The sequence below is a fragment of the Dendrobates tinctorius genome, unplaced genomic scaffold (genome assembly GCF_039654945.1).
Source record: "Dendrobates tinctorius isolate UK_male_01 unplaced genomic scaffold, ASM3965494v1 ptg000022l, whole genome shotgun sequence".
Lineage (NCBI taxonomy): Eukaryota > Metazoa > Chordata > Amphibia > Anura > Dendrobatidae > Dendrobates > Dendrobates tinctorius.
The window spans coordinates 94,331,788-94,350,890 of NW_027361690.1; the positions used below are offsets into that span (position 1 = coordinate 94,331,788).

The following is a 19,103-nucleotide window of genomic DNA, read 5'->3' on the forward strand; positions in this document are numbered from 1 at the left end:
TATGGCCTGGTATTCCCTGCCTTTACCAGGAGAGCATAAACATTCCATGTGACATTTTAATATTGGGGTGAAAAAAATCAGAATTGAAATGTTAAGCATTAACCCCGCTGGGACTCCCTAAGACCCCATATGTCATTGTGCCTGCAGCACATGACCTCTCGCCGTACACATGAGAGAACTTTCTCATTTTCCGCGCCTTTGTTTCAAAATCTCCAAGAGGTAACGTAAGCTTCCAGAATCTCCGCCCAGATTTGCGGGTCAAGCCTCGCTCTGGACTTCGCTGGCAACGCTGGGCGGTGACTACCAGCTTCTACCTTCCAGGGAAGGTGTCATTATCGCCTTCTGATTCGCTGCTCAAGTAGGTGAGAAACCCACGTGAATGACGATTCTTATCGCTTATTGGCTGAGCGGGATTCACGGCTCTGCATCTGATTGGACGCGCTCCTTTACTGTTGCAGGGAGGCGGTGCTGTGATTGGTGTATTATTTTTCCTCTAAAGAGATCGGTACCACTCGATCCAGGAGCTGAGGCCCGGGAGACAGAAGCGGATCCGGCGTAGTGAGCAGACCCGGTCCTGGAACGGAGGTTTGTGTTTACCGAGGCGGATTGCTTATAGAGCTGTTTATGGTCGATCGCTGATCGTATGGATATCTGCTTGAGTTTACTGGTTGTATATGTAGGATCTATCGGGCTCTACCAGTCCTTATGTGCCCAGGGTGCCCCGATCTCTGATTGCACCGATCGGGGGGGGGTGCATTTATTTGCCTGCACAGTGTGGCACCACAGGACACTTTGGACAATCGCTTTTGGCATATTTGACTTTTGGATTTGGAAATAAAAGCCAAGAAAAAAAATCCCTTCTGATTGTCGTCATTGACTTGTTAGTTCTGTAATGTGTGTATTCACCGATCATCCAATCTGCATTGTGTCTGTGACTTAGTTATGCATGGTGCAGGGCTCTGATGGCGCCAGTGCCGCTATATGCACCAGGTGGGATTTACCTGTACAGGTAGCCAATAGCGCTGTTCTTACTGGTTCCCGCTTACTTTGATTCTGTGGTGTCTCGTCAATTATACCAAATTTATTTATTGGCAAAAAAAAAACCTTGTACCTGTAAGTCTGTGTGCACACATTGCTCTTTTTGCTGCATTTTTTTTTTTTGCAGTGCAGACTTGTCACAAAACCTGAAGGGATTCCTGATGGCAGCAAAGTGAATGAGAATCCTGAAGTCTCATGCACACGTTGGTGATTTGTAGATTTAGTTCTGCAGCACGTCAGTTTTGTCAGCGTTTTATGCTGCAGATTTAGCCCATAGCAATGACGTCCCTGCTTATTTTTTTGCTGAAATTGCCCAAAAAAATGCACTGAAATTGCATTGTGTGAACTCACCCGTAGGTTTTGTAAAGATGGCGGCTGTGGGATTTGGCCTCGTAGATGAGACTTGCGATCCTGAGCGACTTGGATTCCTTTTTCAGCCGCATTAGTCAGAAATCGTCGCGCGCGTTCAGCTGCAGGCCGCGGCTTCTGTCATCTCACCAGCGCTTCTGCCGTGTTGGGACACGCGGTCACAGTGGAATTAGATAGTGATGTTAGTCAAGGCTGGGACGTGTAGTCACAAGAAGACGCCAGATGTTATTTTAGGAACTGAACAGTTGGAATTAATAAGGAGGAAATAATGGGGCAGTTGGAGGAAACCGGACTCTACTGTGCCAACTGCGGGCAGAAATGGAGACAGATCGTTCTCTGTAGCAATGGCATTCCTACATGTCAGGCTATTCTTTTATCACCTGTGTAAGTGGCATGTCATAAATTAACTCGGACATTTTCCCTATTTGTTTTTTTTTTGTAGACCAAACACACAGCAATATTCCTGCCATCGAAACCACAGAAGCCTGAACAGGCCAAATCACAAGTCAATGTGGTCCATCAGGGACCGTTAGCTCTTGTCTGACAATGTTTCAAATTTCATATATATACCCACTAATGAATGTGGATAACGCCACAATGTGTGGTCATAGAACAAACCCACAAAGAAAATGTATGGTGCCCAAAGTAGGAATCCACTTTGTCTCATGTTGCAGGGCTAAGCCAGACCTCCGACTCCTCAATTTCCATGACACCAACTTCACCAAAATGGACTCCTACTCCAAAACTCTGATGTCGAGGGACAAGTTTTTTACACTCCGCCACCCAGTGCCCAGTGTACATTGTATGAATACCTCTTATTTTAAGAAATTTGGGATCACTATTGTAAAAAATTTGGAAATGATGAGGAATTGTCTTCAATTTTCAAATGTGGTCCACTGGCCCTGACATGCTCACACACCCTGACTCTCAGTTCCCTTGAAGTCAGACCTACAGGGGCGCCTGAAAACTTCGAGGCCCACCCATGAAATATTTTTTGCATGGTCTTGTTTTGCAATGCAATATGTTAGTTGAATGGTCTCATGAGCAGTCTGGATTTATTTTGTTTTTTTTTTTGTTTCCGTTACAGCATTTTAAAGTTGGGTCCCGACGCTGAAATATGGAAATGGAGAAGTTGGCAAAGTTCACACATCGGCTGTTGCAATGGCTGCAATTCCACCTTCCACCAAGGTGCTTTTCATCTGTGGGAATAGGTGATAGTCTGAGGGAGCCAAATCAGGGGAATAGGGTGGGTGCTGAAGCAGTTGGAAACCACAGGAGTGAATTGCAGCAGCCGATGTGTGAACTTTGCCAACTTCTCCATTTCCGTATTCCAGCCTTGCGACCCAACTTTAAAATGCTGTAACGGAAACAAAAAAATCAAAATAATTCCAGATTGCTCATGAGACCATTCAACTAACTAAATAACATATTGCAAAACAAGACCATGCAAAAAATATTTCATGGGTGGGCCTCAGAGTTTTCAGGCACCCCTCGTAGATCATGGGGTATCAGGTAGCAGAATAAATCACATTTGTGCTGCTGTACGATATATGATGGTTAATATGCAAATGTTTCTTCCCATCTGCTGAGTGAAAGGTGGTGCTGTAAAGGACATTGGTGCAGGCAAGACAGTGGTCACATGGATAACATCCCCAAACCGGCCCCCTCGACTCAAAAGGGTTCAGTTTCCTTTAAGCAAAATGACTCTTTACAAGAATGTCCCTTAGGTTTTTAGGGCGCCTAGGTGTCGTAAGGGGTCAGTTGGCAAGGAAAGGTCCCAGAGAAGGCTCTCTTTTAAATATCGGACATTGTTTGACCAAGATACTTCCCATATTGGTCCATTCAGGGTTATATGTTGGAATGAACCGGATTGTATCATCCTAATTCTTTTTCCAATTCTGTTGTTACAGCAATTGGTTTGTGGAAATAGACTTTGCAATTTATATGGGTCAATGACTCGCTGAGTACATGTTCAGGATTCTGAATGTCTTTTTAAACTCTTTCAGGAGTTTTCAGCTGGAAGATGCCTTAATGTTTATTTTAGCTCTTTGTCAGTCTTTAGGATGTAAGAAAAAAAAAAAATGCTTGGGTTTAATGAATTTGAAAACACTAAAATAAAGACAACCGCTAAAGAAAAGCTTTAAAAATAAGACTCTTCAGTTTTACAAAACTCCAGAGAAAATGAGCCATTTCTGAAGTGTTTTCTGCCTTGAAATGCAGATGTTTTTGCTCTTCAGAAAAAGGAACAGTGTGAACATAACCTAAGGCTACATTCACGCAGTCTTCTTTACAAGGATTTATAAGGGGCTTTTCTTTTTAAAATCAAGCATCTATCCATTTCAATTACTTTTTGACTAAGGGTTTTACCATTAACAAGAGTATTTGAAGACAACTCCTTTTCAGAAAACCAGAGAGGTTGGTAACTAAGCGGATTGCAGACCCCTGATCTTATCCACAGAACTAGCAGTAGCAATGGAGTGTACCTACGATGATCCTAGATGCCCCGGCACAGCCGGAGCGCTAACTAAGCCTAAAGCAAGAAAGGGGAAATCTAAACTGCCCCAGAGCAGTCCCCAAAGGAATAGATAGCCCCCAAACATATATTGTCGGTGAGACAAGATGAAAACACAAACGCAGGCAGGAAAATAGACTGAGCAAATGATGGGGCCCACACTGACTGGACAGGAAAGGAAAGACACTGTCTGCAATCACGCAAAAAACCCTGCAAAAAATCCCAACACGTCTGATGCACAAAAACACTGAAGTCGCACGACTTCGCCCACACTATAGCAGCACTCTGGTATATTCTGAAAGCAGAGCAAAAAGAGACCAATCTATCAAGGGACAAAACAAACTGGCACAAGCAGTAACATTTGGGCGGTGATTCAGCACAGCCACAGCAGAGCTGGCTGACCCGCACAAAGCAGAGATAGACAAAACCAGATCAAATGCAAACAGAATAGCAAATGAACCACTTAGCTGAACATGCAGGGACAGAGCTGGAGACATCAGACCTCAGGAGGCACAGGAAGAAAATTACCAGCAGGGATAGAGGGAGTCGGCTGTCTTAAATCCCAATCTGAAACCCCAGATCTCCAGTCGTCATCCTCATTATCAGGTGGCAAGACTCTGTCAATCAGATCAGCTCCATTACCTCCAGTAACCACCAGAGGGAGCCCAGAAAGAGAACTCACAACCCCTGTCATCTGACCAGCTCCACTACCTTCAGTAATAACCAGAGGGAGGCCAGAAAGCAAATTCACAACACTGCTCCATAAAATGCCCCATAGAATATGCCCCCATATGCTGCCCCATAGAATATGCCCCCATAAGCTGCCCATAAGATGCTGCTGCTGCAAAAAAAATGCCATACTCACCTCTCCTGCTCAGGACCCGGCACTTGAGATATTCACCTGTCCGGGGTCTATCGCTGCTCACCGCTTCCTGTGCCCTCTGCTGGCTGAACAGTCACTGACACAGGGTGCACTAACCATGTTGCCGCGCCCTCTGCTGCCTAAATGTCACTGACAAGCAGCAGACAGTGGTGAGCAGCGATGGACCCCAGACAGGTGAATATCGCTATACTTACCCCCTCCTGGCACGGTCTCTGCAGCCCCGCTTCTCCACGGTCTCCCTTCCTGCCTTCAGCGGTCACGTTATACCGCTCATTACACTCATCAATATGCGCATATGCATGAGTTTAATGAGCGGTACCATGTGACCGCTGAAGGCAGGAAGGGAGACCGTGGAGAAGCGGGGGGGCTGCAGAGACCTTGCCAGGGGGGTAAGTATGATCTCTGACGCCCCTGCTCCCCCTCCCCCGCCGACCCCCAGGTATATGACTCGTGTATAAGCCGAGAGGGGGGACTTTCAGCCCCAAAAAATGGGCTGAAAATCTCTGCTTATACACGAACATATACGGTATTTCAAGTGTTTATTTCTGTTGATGATGATTATGGCTTACAGCGAATGAAAACCCAAAAGTCATTATCTCAGTAAATTACAATACTTTATAACACCAGCTTGAAAAATGATTTTAAAATCCGAAATGTTGGCCTACTGAAACGTATGTTCAGTAAATGCTCTCAACACTTGGTCGGGGCTCCTTTTGCATCAATTACTGCATCAATGCTGCGTGTCATGGAGGCGATCAGCCTGTGGCACTGCTGAGGTGTTATGGAAGCCCAGGTTGCTTTGATGGCAGCATTCAGCTCGCCTGCATTGTTGGGTCTGATGTATCTCATCTTCCTCTTGACAATACCCCATAGATTCTCTATGGGGTTAAGGTCAGGCGAGTTTGCTGGCCAATCAAGCACAGCGATACTGTTGTTTTTGCACCAGGTATTGGTACTTCTGGCAGTGTGGACAGGTGCCAAGTCCTGCTGGAGAATAAAATTTTCATCTCCATAAAGCTTGTGAGCAGAGGGAAGCATGAAGTGCTCTAAAATTTCCTGGTAGACGGCTGCGCTGACTTTGGTCTTGATAAAACACAGTGGACCTACACCAGCAGATGACATGGCTCCCCAAACCATCACTGATTGTGGAAACTTCACACTAGACCTCAAGCTGCTTGGATTGTGGCCTCTACACTCTTCCTCCAGACTCTGGGACCTTGATTTCCAAATGAAATGCAAATTTTACTTTCATCTGAAAACACCTTGGACCACTGAGCAACAGTCCAGTTCTTTTTCTCCTTGGCCCAGGTAAGATACTTCTGGCATTGTCTATTGGTCATGAGTGGCTTGACACAAGGAATGCGACACTTGTAGCCCATGTCCTGGATGTGTCTGTGTGTGGTAGCTCTTGAAGCAATGACTCCAGCAGCAGTCCACTCCTTGTGAATCTCCGCCAAATTTTTGAATGGCCTTTTCTTAACAAGCCTTTCAAGGCTGCAGTTATCCCGGTTGCTTGTGCACCTTTTTCTACCACACTTCTTCCTTCCACTCCACTTACCATTAATATGCTTGGATACAGCACTCTGTGAACAGCCAGCTTCTTTAGCGATGACCTTTTGTGGCTTACCCTCCTTGTGGAGTGTGTCAGTGACTGCCTTCTGGACATCTGTCAAGTCAGCAGTCTTCCCCATGATTGTGGAGCCTACGGAAACAGACTAAGGGAACTTTCCTTTTTAAAACACCTAGGAAGCATTTGTAGGTGATTTTTGTTAATTATTCTAATTTACTGAGATAATGATTTTTGGGTTTTCATTGGCTGTAAGCCATAGTCATCAACATTAACGGAAATAAACACTTGAAATAGATCGCTCTGTAATGACTCTATAAAATGAGTTCCACTTTTGTTTTGAAGAACTGAAATATATTACAATTTTGTGAGAAGCACCCATATGTATTGTTATAGACACAGATTATTTTTTTTATTTGGAACACTGAAGCAATTAAAAGTGACTTGCTCATTCTTCTGGGGGCTTCTGTTTGAAAACCTCCTCCACTTTATTCTTCACAGTATAGCGTAAGACGGCGGCTGCAAAGCAAAAATTCTGGAGGAGTCACTTCAGGAAAAGGACCGCCAGTGTTTTCTTGAAGTTGAAGGGCCTTCGCCTGGGAAGACTCATCAGCTTCTCTGTGTGCACATCTGTGGCCATGATTCACAAAACGTCCTCCTGTCCCTTCACCTGAATTTGACATCCTTGTATGCACATATGAGGCTGTTGAGTTCAGGTCCGGAAAGCTCACATATAAATGCGGCCTAGGGGTGTAGTCCCATGCGGCCATTTTTCTGAATGGGTTTAGACAGCAACTACATGGATTTCTGCAGGTTCCATTCAAGGCCACGTTCACACTATCAGTATTTGGTCAGTATTTTACCTCAGTATTTGTAGCCAAAACCAGGAGAGTAACAATCAGAGGAAAAGTATAATAGAAACCCGCCACAGCTTCTGTATCTCCCACTCCTGGTTTTGGCTTGCAAATACTGAGGTAAAATACTGACCGTGTGAACGTGGCCTTACAGATGTTTCTGTATCTAATCTGCGTCATGTAAATGTAGCTAAATGAATGTAGAGATTCTGTTACTTGACGGTTTTGTGCTTCCCAAATATTTGTATTAATTTTTTTTCCGCTAAGCCGGAAATTTGGTCAGTGCATGGCTGTTTCTGGAAGTAAGACTTTATATACATGTCAGGTTTTATTTTGGTTCTCAGGACCTTTCAGTACAGTGAAGTAACAGTCTTGTTTGCTGACAGTCGCCCTGCCCGCCATGGTGTGAATGATCTCATGGTCGGCTAAGGGGGAGGAGCTGGCACTGCCCTCTCATCTGGACCAGAAATCCTGTTTACAGAATGGCCGCAGGGTAAATGATGGCATTTTGAAAGTAAATCCTATAATATGGCTGCTGTTACACAGTCTGGTAAGACTTGTCGCCTGGCTTTCTCTGGCTCCTGAATAATACGTTGTGGTAGACCGGCTCACTTGGCTGCACACGGAGGTAGACATGGGAACACTGTGGCTTTAAGAACTTCCTTTGGTTTTTTTGTAGACCGCATAAACCAAGGTGTTGTAAAACAAATGCAGCCCTCTGGGCAAAACAGGAGAACAAATCGGTAGCAGAAAGCACAGTCCGTCTGAGAGCGGAGTTCCTCCCGCTCACCGATAGAAACACACACACGGTTCAGGGTTTAGCATAAGCACTAACCACTTCTTTGGGGGCCAGCTACTTAAGCCTCAGACCGTGTGATTCCTTCCCCCGTGTGACTGATCACATGACTGTGACACCACACAGGTCCTTTCAGCATATGGCGGTGGAGATAAGGTGGACAACCTTCCACCCACTCTACGGATGTCCGCATGAAAACCAGCCCGTTGTGCAACTTGGCTTAACTCTCACAACACTTGGTGTGCTGGAGGAAAAACTCTCTTTGTTTTATATCACTAAGCCTAACATTGTGTGTATATGTGTGTGTATGTGTGTATATATATATATATATATATATATATATATATATATATATATATATATATATATATATATTATATATATACAGTGCCTACAAGTAGTATTCAACCCCCTGCAGATTTAGCAGGTTTGATAAGATGCAAATAAGTTAGAGCCTTCAAACTTCACACAAGAGCAGGATTTATTAACAGATGCATAAATCTTACAAACCAAAAAGTTATGTTGCTCAGTTAAATTTTAATAAATTTTAAACATACAAGTGTGGGTCAATAATTATTCAACCCCTAGGTTTAATATTTTGTGGAATAACCCTTGTTTGCAATTACAGCAAATAATCGTCTTTTATAAGACCTGATCAGGCCGGCACAGGTCTCTGGAGTTATCTTGGCCCATTCCTCCATGCAGATCTTCTCCAAGTTATCTAGGTTCTTTGGGTGTCTCATGTGGACTTTAATCTTGAGCTCCTTCCACAAGTTTTCAATTGGGTTAAGGTCAGGAGACTGACTAGGCCACTTCAACACCTTGATTTTTTGCCTCTTGAACCAGGCCTTGGTTTTCTTGGCTGTGTGCTTTGGGTCGTTGTCTTGTTGGAAGATGAAATGACGACCCATCTTAAGATCCTTGATGGAGCGGAGGTTCTTGGCCAAAATCTCCAGGTAGGCCGTGCTATCCATCTTCCCATGGATGCGGACCAGATGGCCAGGCCCCTTGGCTGAGAAACAGCCCCACAGCATGATGCTGCCACCACCATGCTTGACTGTAGGGATGGTATTCTTGGGGTCGTATGCAGTGCCATCCAGTCTCCAAACGTCACGTGTGTGGTTGGCACCAAAGATCTCGATCTTGGTCTCATCAGACCAGAGAACCTTGAACCAGTCTGTCTCAGAGTCCTCCAAGTGATCATGAGCAAACTGTAGACGAGCCTTGACATGACGCTTTGAAAGTAAAGGTACCTTACGGGCTCGTCTGGAACGGAGACCATTGCGGTGGAGTACGTTACTTATGGTATTGACTGAAACCAATGTCCCCACTGCCATGAGATCTTCCCGGAGCTCCTTCCTTGTTATCCTTGACTCTTCGGACAAGCCTGGCCTCGGCACGGGAGGAAACTTTCAAAGGCTGTCCAGGCCGTGGAAGGCTAACAGTAGTTCCATAAGCCTTCCACTTCCGGATGATGCTCCCAACAGTGGAGACAGGTAGGCCCAACTCCTTGGAAAGGGTTTTGTACCCCTTGCCAGCCTTGTGACCCGCCACGATCTTGTCTCTGATGGCCTTGGAATGCTCCTTTGTCTTTCCCATGTTGACCATGTATGAGTGCTGTTCACAAGTTTGGGGAGGGTCTTAAATAGTCAGAAAAGGCTGGAAAAAGAGATAATTAATCCAAACATGTGAAGCTCATTGTTCTTTGTGCCTGAAATACTTCTTAATACTTTAGGGGAACCAAACAGAATTCTGGTGGTTTGAGGGGTTGAATAATAAATGACCCTCTGAATAAACTTTTCACAATTTAAAAAAAAATTAAACAAAGAAATAACATTCTTTTTTGCTGCAGTGCATTTCACACTTCCAGGCTGAGCTACAGTCCAAATGTCACAATGCCAAGTTAAATCCGAATGTGTAAACCTGCTAAATCTGCAGGGGGTTGAATACTACTTGTAGGCACTGTGTGTGTGTGTGTGTGTGTGTGTGTGTGTGTGTGTGTATATATATATATATATATATATATATATATATATATATATATATATATTTTTTTTTTTTTTTTCTCAGTTTTTGTGACTTTCAGCTGGAAAAATCACACATTTTGCACAATGTCGCAAGAAATGCGCCAAAATAACAGAAAATCCACTTTGGAGGTTTACTGGAGTAGAATTGCACCTAATTTTTAATCCGCACATGAGGAGTCTGTGTAAAACACATTGGGGAAAAGCTACATTGTCCTAAGATTCTAAATTACAGAAGACAATTTGAAGATGGGTACAAATCGTTCTCTAAACTTGACGCAAATAAAAAAAAAACAAAACACTGATAGGAATTCACATCAAAATATCTGTAGGAAAGCAATGGTGAATTGGGCCATATGTCCACATCATGCTTACAGCCTGTTTGGTGTAAACGTCGGGAAAAGCTCTCGGTATATTCGACAAATCTATCCATAAGCCTCTAGTTGCCCATCAAAGGCCAAAATACAAAAGATCGCTATATATTTTTTTCTGCATAAGGTCATGTCCCCAGATAGCGTAATTTTATTGGTGCCGAAAATCTGGTGCTTTTTCAAGAGAATCTGTCAGCAGATTTTTTGCTATGTAACATGAGGGCAGGAGGAGGTAGGGGCTGATACAGATTTCAAGGATATGTTACTTATTGGTCTATGTGCTGTTGTTTCAATACAATGAATGTTTTATCACTAGGAGATTATCACTTTCCTGTTGCAAAGTCGTTCGACCACACTCCCTCCTCTGATAAGCAGCTCACTCTCAATAGACGACACACATAGAGAGGCTGGTTTACCTTTCTGAGCTCTGCTATATCTAACAACTCTGTGTCACAACTGCTGCACCCAGTAAACTAAGTGATACATCATTGGAATCAGGGTGTCTTTTCCTACATCATAGCAAAAAACCCGGTGACAGATGCCCTTTAACTGTCCATGCAAAGTGGATGTGATTTCCTGAAAACTGCCCACTGTAAAGCTGTTAAACTTTGCTTTTTTTTTTTTTTTTTTTGGGTGCATTTTTTTTTTCTTTTTGAGCTTTTTGGTGAGCCTGGAAAAACAAATACAGATGCTGTGCTGAAGGAAAAAAAGCAACTCATAAAAGCATCGCTTGGCAAGAAAAAAATGTGACGTTTCAAGTCTCCACCAAAAAATGCAGCAATTGGAGAAGAGCGTGTTGTGGTGCCAACAAATATAAATGATAAAATGTATAGTTTACGCAACGTGTGAACACGGGTGTACAGAAGAATAACTTCTACCCTGTGACATACATTTCCTTAGTAATATGCACATCATCAGTTGTTTAGCACCTGTGATATAATGCCTGCTTTAAGCAAAATCTTACTGCTGGAAACACAGAAGCGTGAATGTTCCCAGTGATCTCTGCTAATGAATGGAGAATGAAGCTCCTGTTCTAGCAGGAGGTGCTGGAGGTCAGACGCTGCTTTCATGTGGGTTTTCCTTTCAGAGTCTGCGAGATCCCTCTGAACTCCAGGGTTGTGAACGTGACGCTGTGATGTTGTTCTTCCTTTTATATTGCTGTACGTGTATATAGGGGGATATGTCAGCGCTGTGTCAGGCGATGCCCCCGACTTGTACCACGGATTGCGACTTTAATGTTCACATTGCCGGAGCATTTTGTGCACTTGGATGCGGTATAGATTGAGCAGAGCAGCAGTCACTATAGATCGCACGTACTCTCGGCATCATTACAATTTGACATTTTGAATTTCTTTCCCAGCTGTGTTTTTTTTTTTTTTTTTTTGCTTTTCTGTCGCTTCTCAAGAGTAGAGTGATTGTAACGGCCGCTGGTGATATTGAAAATCATTATCATTTTCAACCATTTCTGCAAATTGCCTAATTATCATTGCTGATTCCTAAAGTTATGGAAATACCTCCTAGGGGAAATATGTAGGTTGCATTCACATGTTGTGTTGTTGTTGTTTTTTTTTTTTTTTTTTTTTTTTTCTTTTCTGCGTTTATTTTTAATGCAAATTAAAAGCTCCTTTTCACAAAACCAGCAAAAGTTATTGATTTCAGAAATCTCATGCAGACGCTTTTTCAGTGTCTGAATTGGAAAATTGAAGCCTGTTTCTTCTTTCAGCTGTGTTCACCGATAGAAAGCAAGTGCAAAAGTGCTGCTGTCAGTCTTTCTAGCGTTCTTGGTGGGAAAAGCGCATGTACAGCAGGATGAGGATGTGAAACCCATTCATTATTTTTTTTTTTTTTTTTTTTTTTTTTTTGGACACCCCACACATGAGCATGGCTGTTCGTATTAGGGTATGTTCCCGCGGTCAGGATACGGCAGCGATTTGGACGCTGCCGTCTTTTGTATGCGTGGTGATGCCGCATGTGTTCATTGAACCATGCACAATCACTGCATCCTATATATAGGACGTTGATATTTACCTTGTGGAGACTGAGCATCTCCGCAAGGTAAATAGACATGTTGTGGTTTTGAAAGTCGCGCCGCATGTGCGTATACGCAGGGAAGCCAGAGGCGTCCCTGCACGCATAGTGGAGATGGGATTTCGTGAAATCCCCTCCGCTATGCTGTAACATCTGGACGCTGCCGATGTACACACAGCGTCCAATCCGCAGTGTCTACTGACCGTGGGAACGTACCCTTAGTGAAAAGTCAACTATGTCCTGCCAGTGTGTTAAGTAAACAATTCCCAACCAATTTATCTGCTTCTATCTCCTCCTAAATTGAGCATTCTCAATTCATGGGTGAAATCTTTGAGTGAAGGCTCAATTTACAGACTTTTATACATGAACTGGGAGTGAGATTTCTGTGATCTGATAGATTTACAAAATCATTTTTCCAATTCAGTTTCATTAAAGATATTACAGGCTTTTTATTTCACTGCTCATACAACTTTTTTTCTTTTAAACCCCTTAACGACCTGAGGTATTTTTGGTTTTGCATTTTCATTTTTTGCTTCCCCTCTTCCCAGAGCCATGATATTTTTTGGTCAAAACGGCCATATGAGGGCTTGTTTTTTGCGGGACGAGTTGTACATTTGAAAGGCACCATTGGGTTTTACCATGTCGTGTACTCGAAAACGGGTAAAAAATTCCAAGTGCAGTAAAATTGCAAAGAAAGTGCAGTGTGTCTCCCCCCCCCCCCCCCCCTACACACACACACACACACACACTTGCTTTTTTTTTTTTCCTCCACTTTTTTTCTTCACTAAATGCTAAAACTGACCTGCCATTATGATTCTGCAGGTCATTACGAGTTTATAGACACCAAACATGTCTAGGTTCTTATTTTATCTAAGTGGTGAAAAAAAGATTTCAAACTTTGCTAAAGTAAAAAAAAAATTTGCGCCATTTTCCAATACCCGTAGCGTCTCCATTTTTTGTGATCTCGGGTTGGGTGAGAGCTTATTTTTTACGCGCCGAGCTGATGTTTTTAATGGTACCACGTTTGAGCAGATACGTTCTTTTGATTGCCCATTATTACATTTTAATGCAATGTTGCTGCCACCAAAAAAACGTAATTCTGGCATTTTAACTTTTTTTTTTTTTTTTTCTTGCTGCACCGTTTAGTGATCAGGTTAATCCTTCCCCCCCCCCCCCCCCCCCCCCATTAAACCAGTAGAGTTGAGGGCTTGGACTACTTCTGCATTGGGAGGTCTGGTTTCTGGTCAGTGTGTGGCTATAGATTTTCAAGTCTGGTAGAATATTCTAGCAACAGCAAACTGGGGAGTTCCCGTATATTAGCAATGGCTAACAGTATCGGGCGGTTCTCCCACCTTCCCCGTTAATCCTAACACACAGGTTTTCACACTAAGAGTGATTTGAATATTAAACATCTATGCTATTAATCTACCAATGCTGCCCCCCCCCCCCCCAAAAAAAAAAAGTCCCACCAGTCTCGGGCATGTGCATCAGGTCCGCATTCTTTTTTTTCCCTGCAACACGGACAACAGTCATCCGTCTTTGGGCCCATTCTCTACAATACCTTGGGGGTCCTATAAACTCTCTCAACTAGAAACAGTTGTCGTGTTTATTGAAAGCACCTCTTCCCATTCCTCTGTATAGAAGCTACCCACCTCCTCCTCCCACTTGCTTCGAACCTGGGTCATTGGGTCACCCGAAATCTTTAGCAACAATGAGTTGTAAAGCAGAGAGGTGATTTTTGCCTGTACCACTGAAGTCTAGCAGCCCAATAGAGGATACAGAAAGATCAGAGATGGTTTCCTGAGCCTGTATTGCGTGTCTTAGGCCTGTTTCACACTTCCGTTTTTTCAAATCCGTCAAAATCCGTTGGTTTCCGTAAAAAAACGGATCCGCCATTTTTTTTCAGGATCCGTTTTTTTTGTCCCATAGACTTACATTAGTGGTTACCGCGGATCCGTCAAAAAAACGGATCCGTTTTTTTAAAAACGGATCCGTCTGCATCAGTTTCCGTCAAAAAAACGGAAACGGATCCGTTTGGCGGACACAAAAACGGAAGTGTGAAACAGGCCTTAGTTGCTCATTCAACTTTGATGTAGTCCGTGTTAATAAATCTTTTGAGAGGAGCTCAGAAAAAGATGATTAGGATTCCAAACTCTCTCATTGGACCGTCATAATTATCGGTTAACCCACCTCCTCGCCAACCTCACCACCTCACTTATCTCCATACCTAACCCATCTCTTCAACCTATCACTAACTTCTGGTACCTTCCCTTTGCTTTCAAACATGCCATAATCGCACCTATCCGCAAATGCCATTAATCGACCTGAGCACCATGTCCAGCTATCACCCAATATCGCTGCTCCCATTTGCTTCCAAACTCCTTGAGCAGCACATCCGCGCCGAAGTTTCCTCCCACCTCTCATCTACCTTGCTCTTAAACAACCTAAAATCTGGCGTCCGCCCCCACCATTTCACTGAAGGTGCCCTGACCAAAATTGGCTTTGGCTGTGAGTCATTAGTAACAGACAATTCTCTATACTCCTCCTTCCAGACCTGTCCTTTGCCTTTGACACAGTTGCCCCCTGCTACAGATCCTCTTTCTTTGGTGTCAAAGACCTCGCCCTATACTGGAATCCTCATACCTTTCCAACCGCACGTTTAGCTTCTCCCACACCACCTCCTAATCCCACCCTCTCTCTGTTTGTGTCCCTCAAGGCTCTGTCCTTGGACACTTACTCTTCTCCATTTATAGGGACAACTCATAAAGTCCCATGGCTTCCAGTACCATCTATACACTGATGACACTCAGATCTACATCTACTGTTACACACTTAACATTATGGCTGGTCCATACAATCAGGGCAACTGTTAGCACCCACCTTTCGTGTCTACCTCTTTCCTCATAGACTGTAAGCTTGCGAGCAGGGCCCTCATTCCTCTTGGTATTTGTTATAATCTACTGTATGTGATTATTGTTATGCTGTAATGTCTATTGTCTGTACAAATCCCCTCTGAAATGTAAAGTGCTGCGGAATATGTCGGCGCTATAAAAATAAAATGTATTATTACATCTGTGGCACAGACGTCACCGCTCTGCTGTCCAGAATCCCAGAGTGTCTTCAGCCATATCCTCCTTCTTCTCCTCTCGCTTCCTCAAGCTAAATGTGGACAAATCTGAACTCATTATCTTTCCTCCATCCTGCGTATCTTCTCTACCTGATTTATCTATCACAATAAATGGCATCACACTTTCCTCTGCATCGGAAATACGTTGCCGTGGAGTAACCCGTGACTCTGCCCTGTTCTTCAAACCACACAACCAAGCTCTCATTGCCTCCAGATCAAAAATATGGCCAGAATCTGTCCTTTCCTCAACCCTCAGTCTACAAAAATGCTTGTGTATGCCCTCATCATCGCTCGCCTCGACTACTACAACGTCCTCCTCTGTAGCCTACCTGCTAACACTCTTAGGGCCCCGTCACACATAGCGACTCACCAGTGATCCCGACAGCGATATGAACTTGTCAGGATCGCTGGTGTGTCGCTACATGATCACTTGTGAGCTGCCAAACAGGCAGCTTCACCAGCGATCAGGACAGTGACACGTGGGTACCTTAGTTACCAGTGCGCTGGTGCAGGGAGCTGGTAACCAAGGTACACATCGGGTTTCTAGGCGCCGGGCGCGTAGAAACCCGATGTGTACCTTGGTTACCAGCTCGCTGATCGCTGGTCTCCCACCTGCCACACGCAGCAATGCGTGCTGGCCAGTGGGAGACCGGCAATCAAAAAAATGTCCTGGCCAATCTCCTCCAAAACTTCTCCCAAATATTCCCTGTCCTCTAAAATTCTGTGCCCCAACACGTCCAATTATCCACCCACGTTTGGATCCTTTAGACGGAACCTGTAAACACATCTCTTCAAGAAAGCTTACAGCCTGCAATGGCCATGCTGCACCTCAACACCATCGTAGCTACTGCAACCCCCAACCTTTCTCTTTCCCCATCATCCTATAGCATGTAAGCCCGCAAGGTCAGGCGGTCGTCCTCCCTCTGTACCAGTCTGTCATTGTTAGTTTACTGTAAGCTAGATCTGAGTTTTGTATGTAACCCCTTCTCATGTACAGCACCATGGAATCAGTGGTGCTACATAAATAAATAATGGTCCATTCTGCAGCCAACAATAAACTGTTGAACACAGAGGCAATATAAGGCAAACAAGTGCCAGATTTTTAATGAAACCGAATTTAAAAAAATTATATTTAGTCAATGATAACTAATTGCATTTAAGAGAAAATAAAATTAACCCAATCCCGCACCACCGCCTTTTAAAGACCCTTATCAAACTGTCCAACCAGCCCTGTCTATTATTAGTCACCAACCCTTAGGGTATGTGCACACAGTGCGGATTCTCCCACGGATTTTTCCGCACAAAAAACGCAGGTGTGTTTTTGATGCGGTTTTTCAGTGCAGTTTTGCCTGCGGCTTTGTAGTCGTTTTTGTAAGCTAAATAAAGATATGTTATTTAACAAAAAAAAACATTATCTATGAGCTCAAAAACCTTTCAGGTGATGCGGTTTTTTAAAAAGCTGATCTGCTTTTGCAGCTGAAAAACGTATCCTCAAAAAACGCAGCAAAAACGCTGTGTGTGAATGTAGCCTTAGATCAGGAATAGAACAGTCATTTATTGGACATTTCATAACTTTCCCAAATTCCTATGAAAAAATATTCAGCACATTCTGCATTGAACTACTGTACCCAATTTATTTATTTTAGGAGTCGGACCATTTTATTCCGACTCCACCAAAATGAGCTCCGACTCCACAGCCCTGCTTTAAGCTACTGCAATCCCCTTCACTTGGGGTAAGCAACATAATTTATCAGAAGAACTATGCTACATTTTTAATTCAACTTATTTACTAATAATAATAATTGTTATTACTACTACACTAACTACATATTGAGATAATACAGTTAGGTCCATGTAAATTTGGACAGAGAACATTTTTCTAATTTTGGTTCTAGACATTACCACAATGAATTTTAAACAAAACAATTCAGATGCAGTTGAAGTTCAGACTTTCAGCTTTCATTTGAGGGTATCCACATTAAAATTGGACGAAGGGTTTAGGAGTTTCAGCTCCTTAACATAGATATAGCTATAGATATTTCTATAGACATATACAGTACAGACCAAAAGTTTGGACACACATGCTCATTCAAAGAGTTTTCTTTATTTTCATGACTATGAAAATTGTAGATTCACTCTGAAGGCATCAAAACTATGAATTAACACATGTGGAATTATATAATTAACAAAAAAGTGTGAAACAACTGAAAATGTCATATTCTAGGTTCTTCAAAGTAGCCACCTTTTGCTTTGATTACTGCCTTGCACACTCTTGGCATTCTCTTGATGAGCTTCAAGAGGTAGTCACCGGAAATGGTCTTCCAACAGTCTTGAAGGAGTTCCCAAAGATGCTTAGCACTTGTTGGCTCTTTTGCCTTCACTCTGCGGTCCAGCTCAACCCAAACCATCTCGATTGGGTTCATGTCTGGTGACTGTGGAAGCCAGGTCATCTGGCGTAGCACCCCATCACTCTCCTTTTAGGTCAAATAGCCCTTACACAGCCTGGAGGTGTGTTTGGGGTCATTGTCCTGTTAAAAAAATAAATGATGGTCCAACTAAACGCAAAACGGATGGAATAGCATGCAGCTGCAAGATGCTGTGGTAGCCATGCTGGTTCAGTATGCCTTCAATTTTGAATAAATCCCCAACAGTGTAACCAGCAAAGCACCCCCACACCATCACACCTCCTCCTCCATGCTTCACGGTGGGAACCAGGCATGTAGAGTCCATCCGTTCACCTTTTCTGCGTCGCACAAAGACACGGTGGTTGGAACCAAAGATCTCAAATTTGGACTCATCAGACCAAAGCACAGATTTCCACTGGTCTAATGTCCATTCCTTGTGTTCTTTAACTCAAACAAGTCTCTTCTGCTTGTTGCCTGTCCTTAGCAGTGGTTTCCTAGCAGCTATTTTACCATGGAGGCCTGCTGCACAAAGTCTCCTCTTAACAGTAGTTGTAGAGATGTGTCTGCTGCTAGAACTCTGTGTGGCATTGACCTGGTCTCTAATCTGAGCTGCTGTTAACCTGCGATTTCTGAGGCTGGTGACTCAGATGAACTTATCCTCCGCAGCAGAGGTGACTCTTGGTCTTCCTTTCCTGGGGCGGTCCTCATGTGAGCCAGTTTCTTTCTAGCGCTTGATGGTTTTTGCCACTGCACTTGGGGACACTTTTTTTCAAAGTTTTCCCAATTTTTCAGACTGACTGACCTTCATTTCTTAAAGTAATGATGGCCACTCGTTTTTCTTTACTTGGCTGCTTTTTTCTTGCCATAATACAAATTCTAACAGTCTATTCAGTAGGACTATGTGTATCCACCAGACTTCTCCACAACACAACTGATGGTCCCAACCCCATTTATAAGGCAAGAAATCCCACTTAATAAACCTGACAGGGGACACCTGTGAAGTGAAAACCATTTCGGGTGACTACCTCTTGAAGCTCATCAAGAGAATGCGAAGAGTGTGCAAAGCAGTAATCAAAGCAAAAGGTGGCTACTTTGAAGAACCTAGAATGAGACATATTTTCAGTTATTT

At 43.5% G+C, this 19,103-nt stretch overlaps 1 protein-coding gene across 2 annotated transcripts in view; it reads left to right on the plus strand.

Annotated features, from left to right (window-relative positions):
- The first annotated feature begins 422 nt into the window (after positions 1–422).
- The window catches only part of GLCE (glucuronic acid epimerase), a 118,324-nt gene continuing 99,643 nt past the window's right edge, over positions 423–19,103 (plus strand). For both annotated transcript variants that reach the window (XM_073568957.1, XM_073568956.1), the window contains exon 1: positions 423–585. The gene's annotated coding sequence lies outside the window, so the exon portion shown is untranslated. The remainder of the gene's footprint in view (positions 586–19,103) is intronic.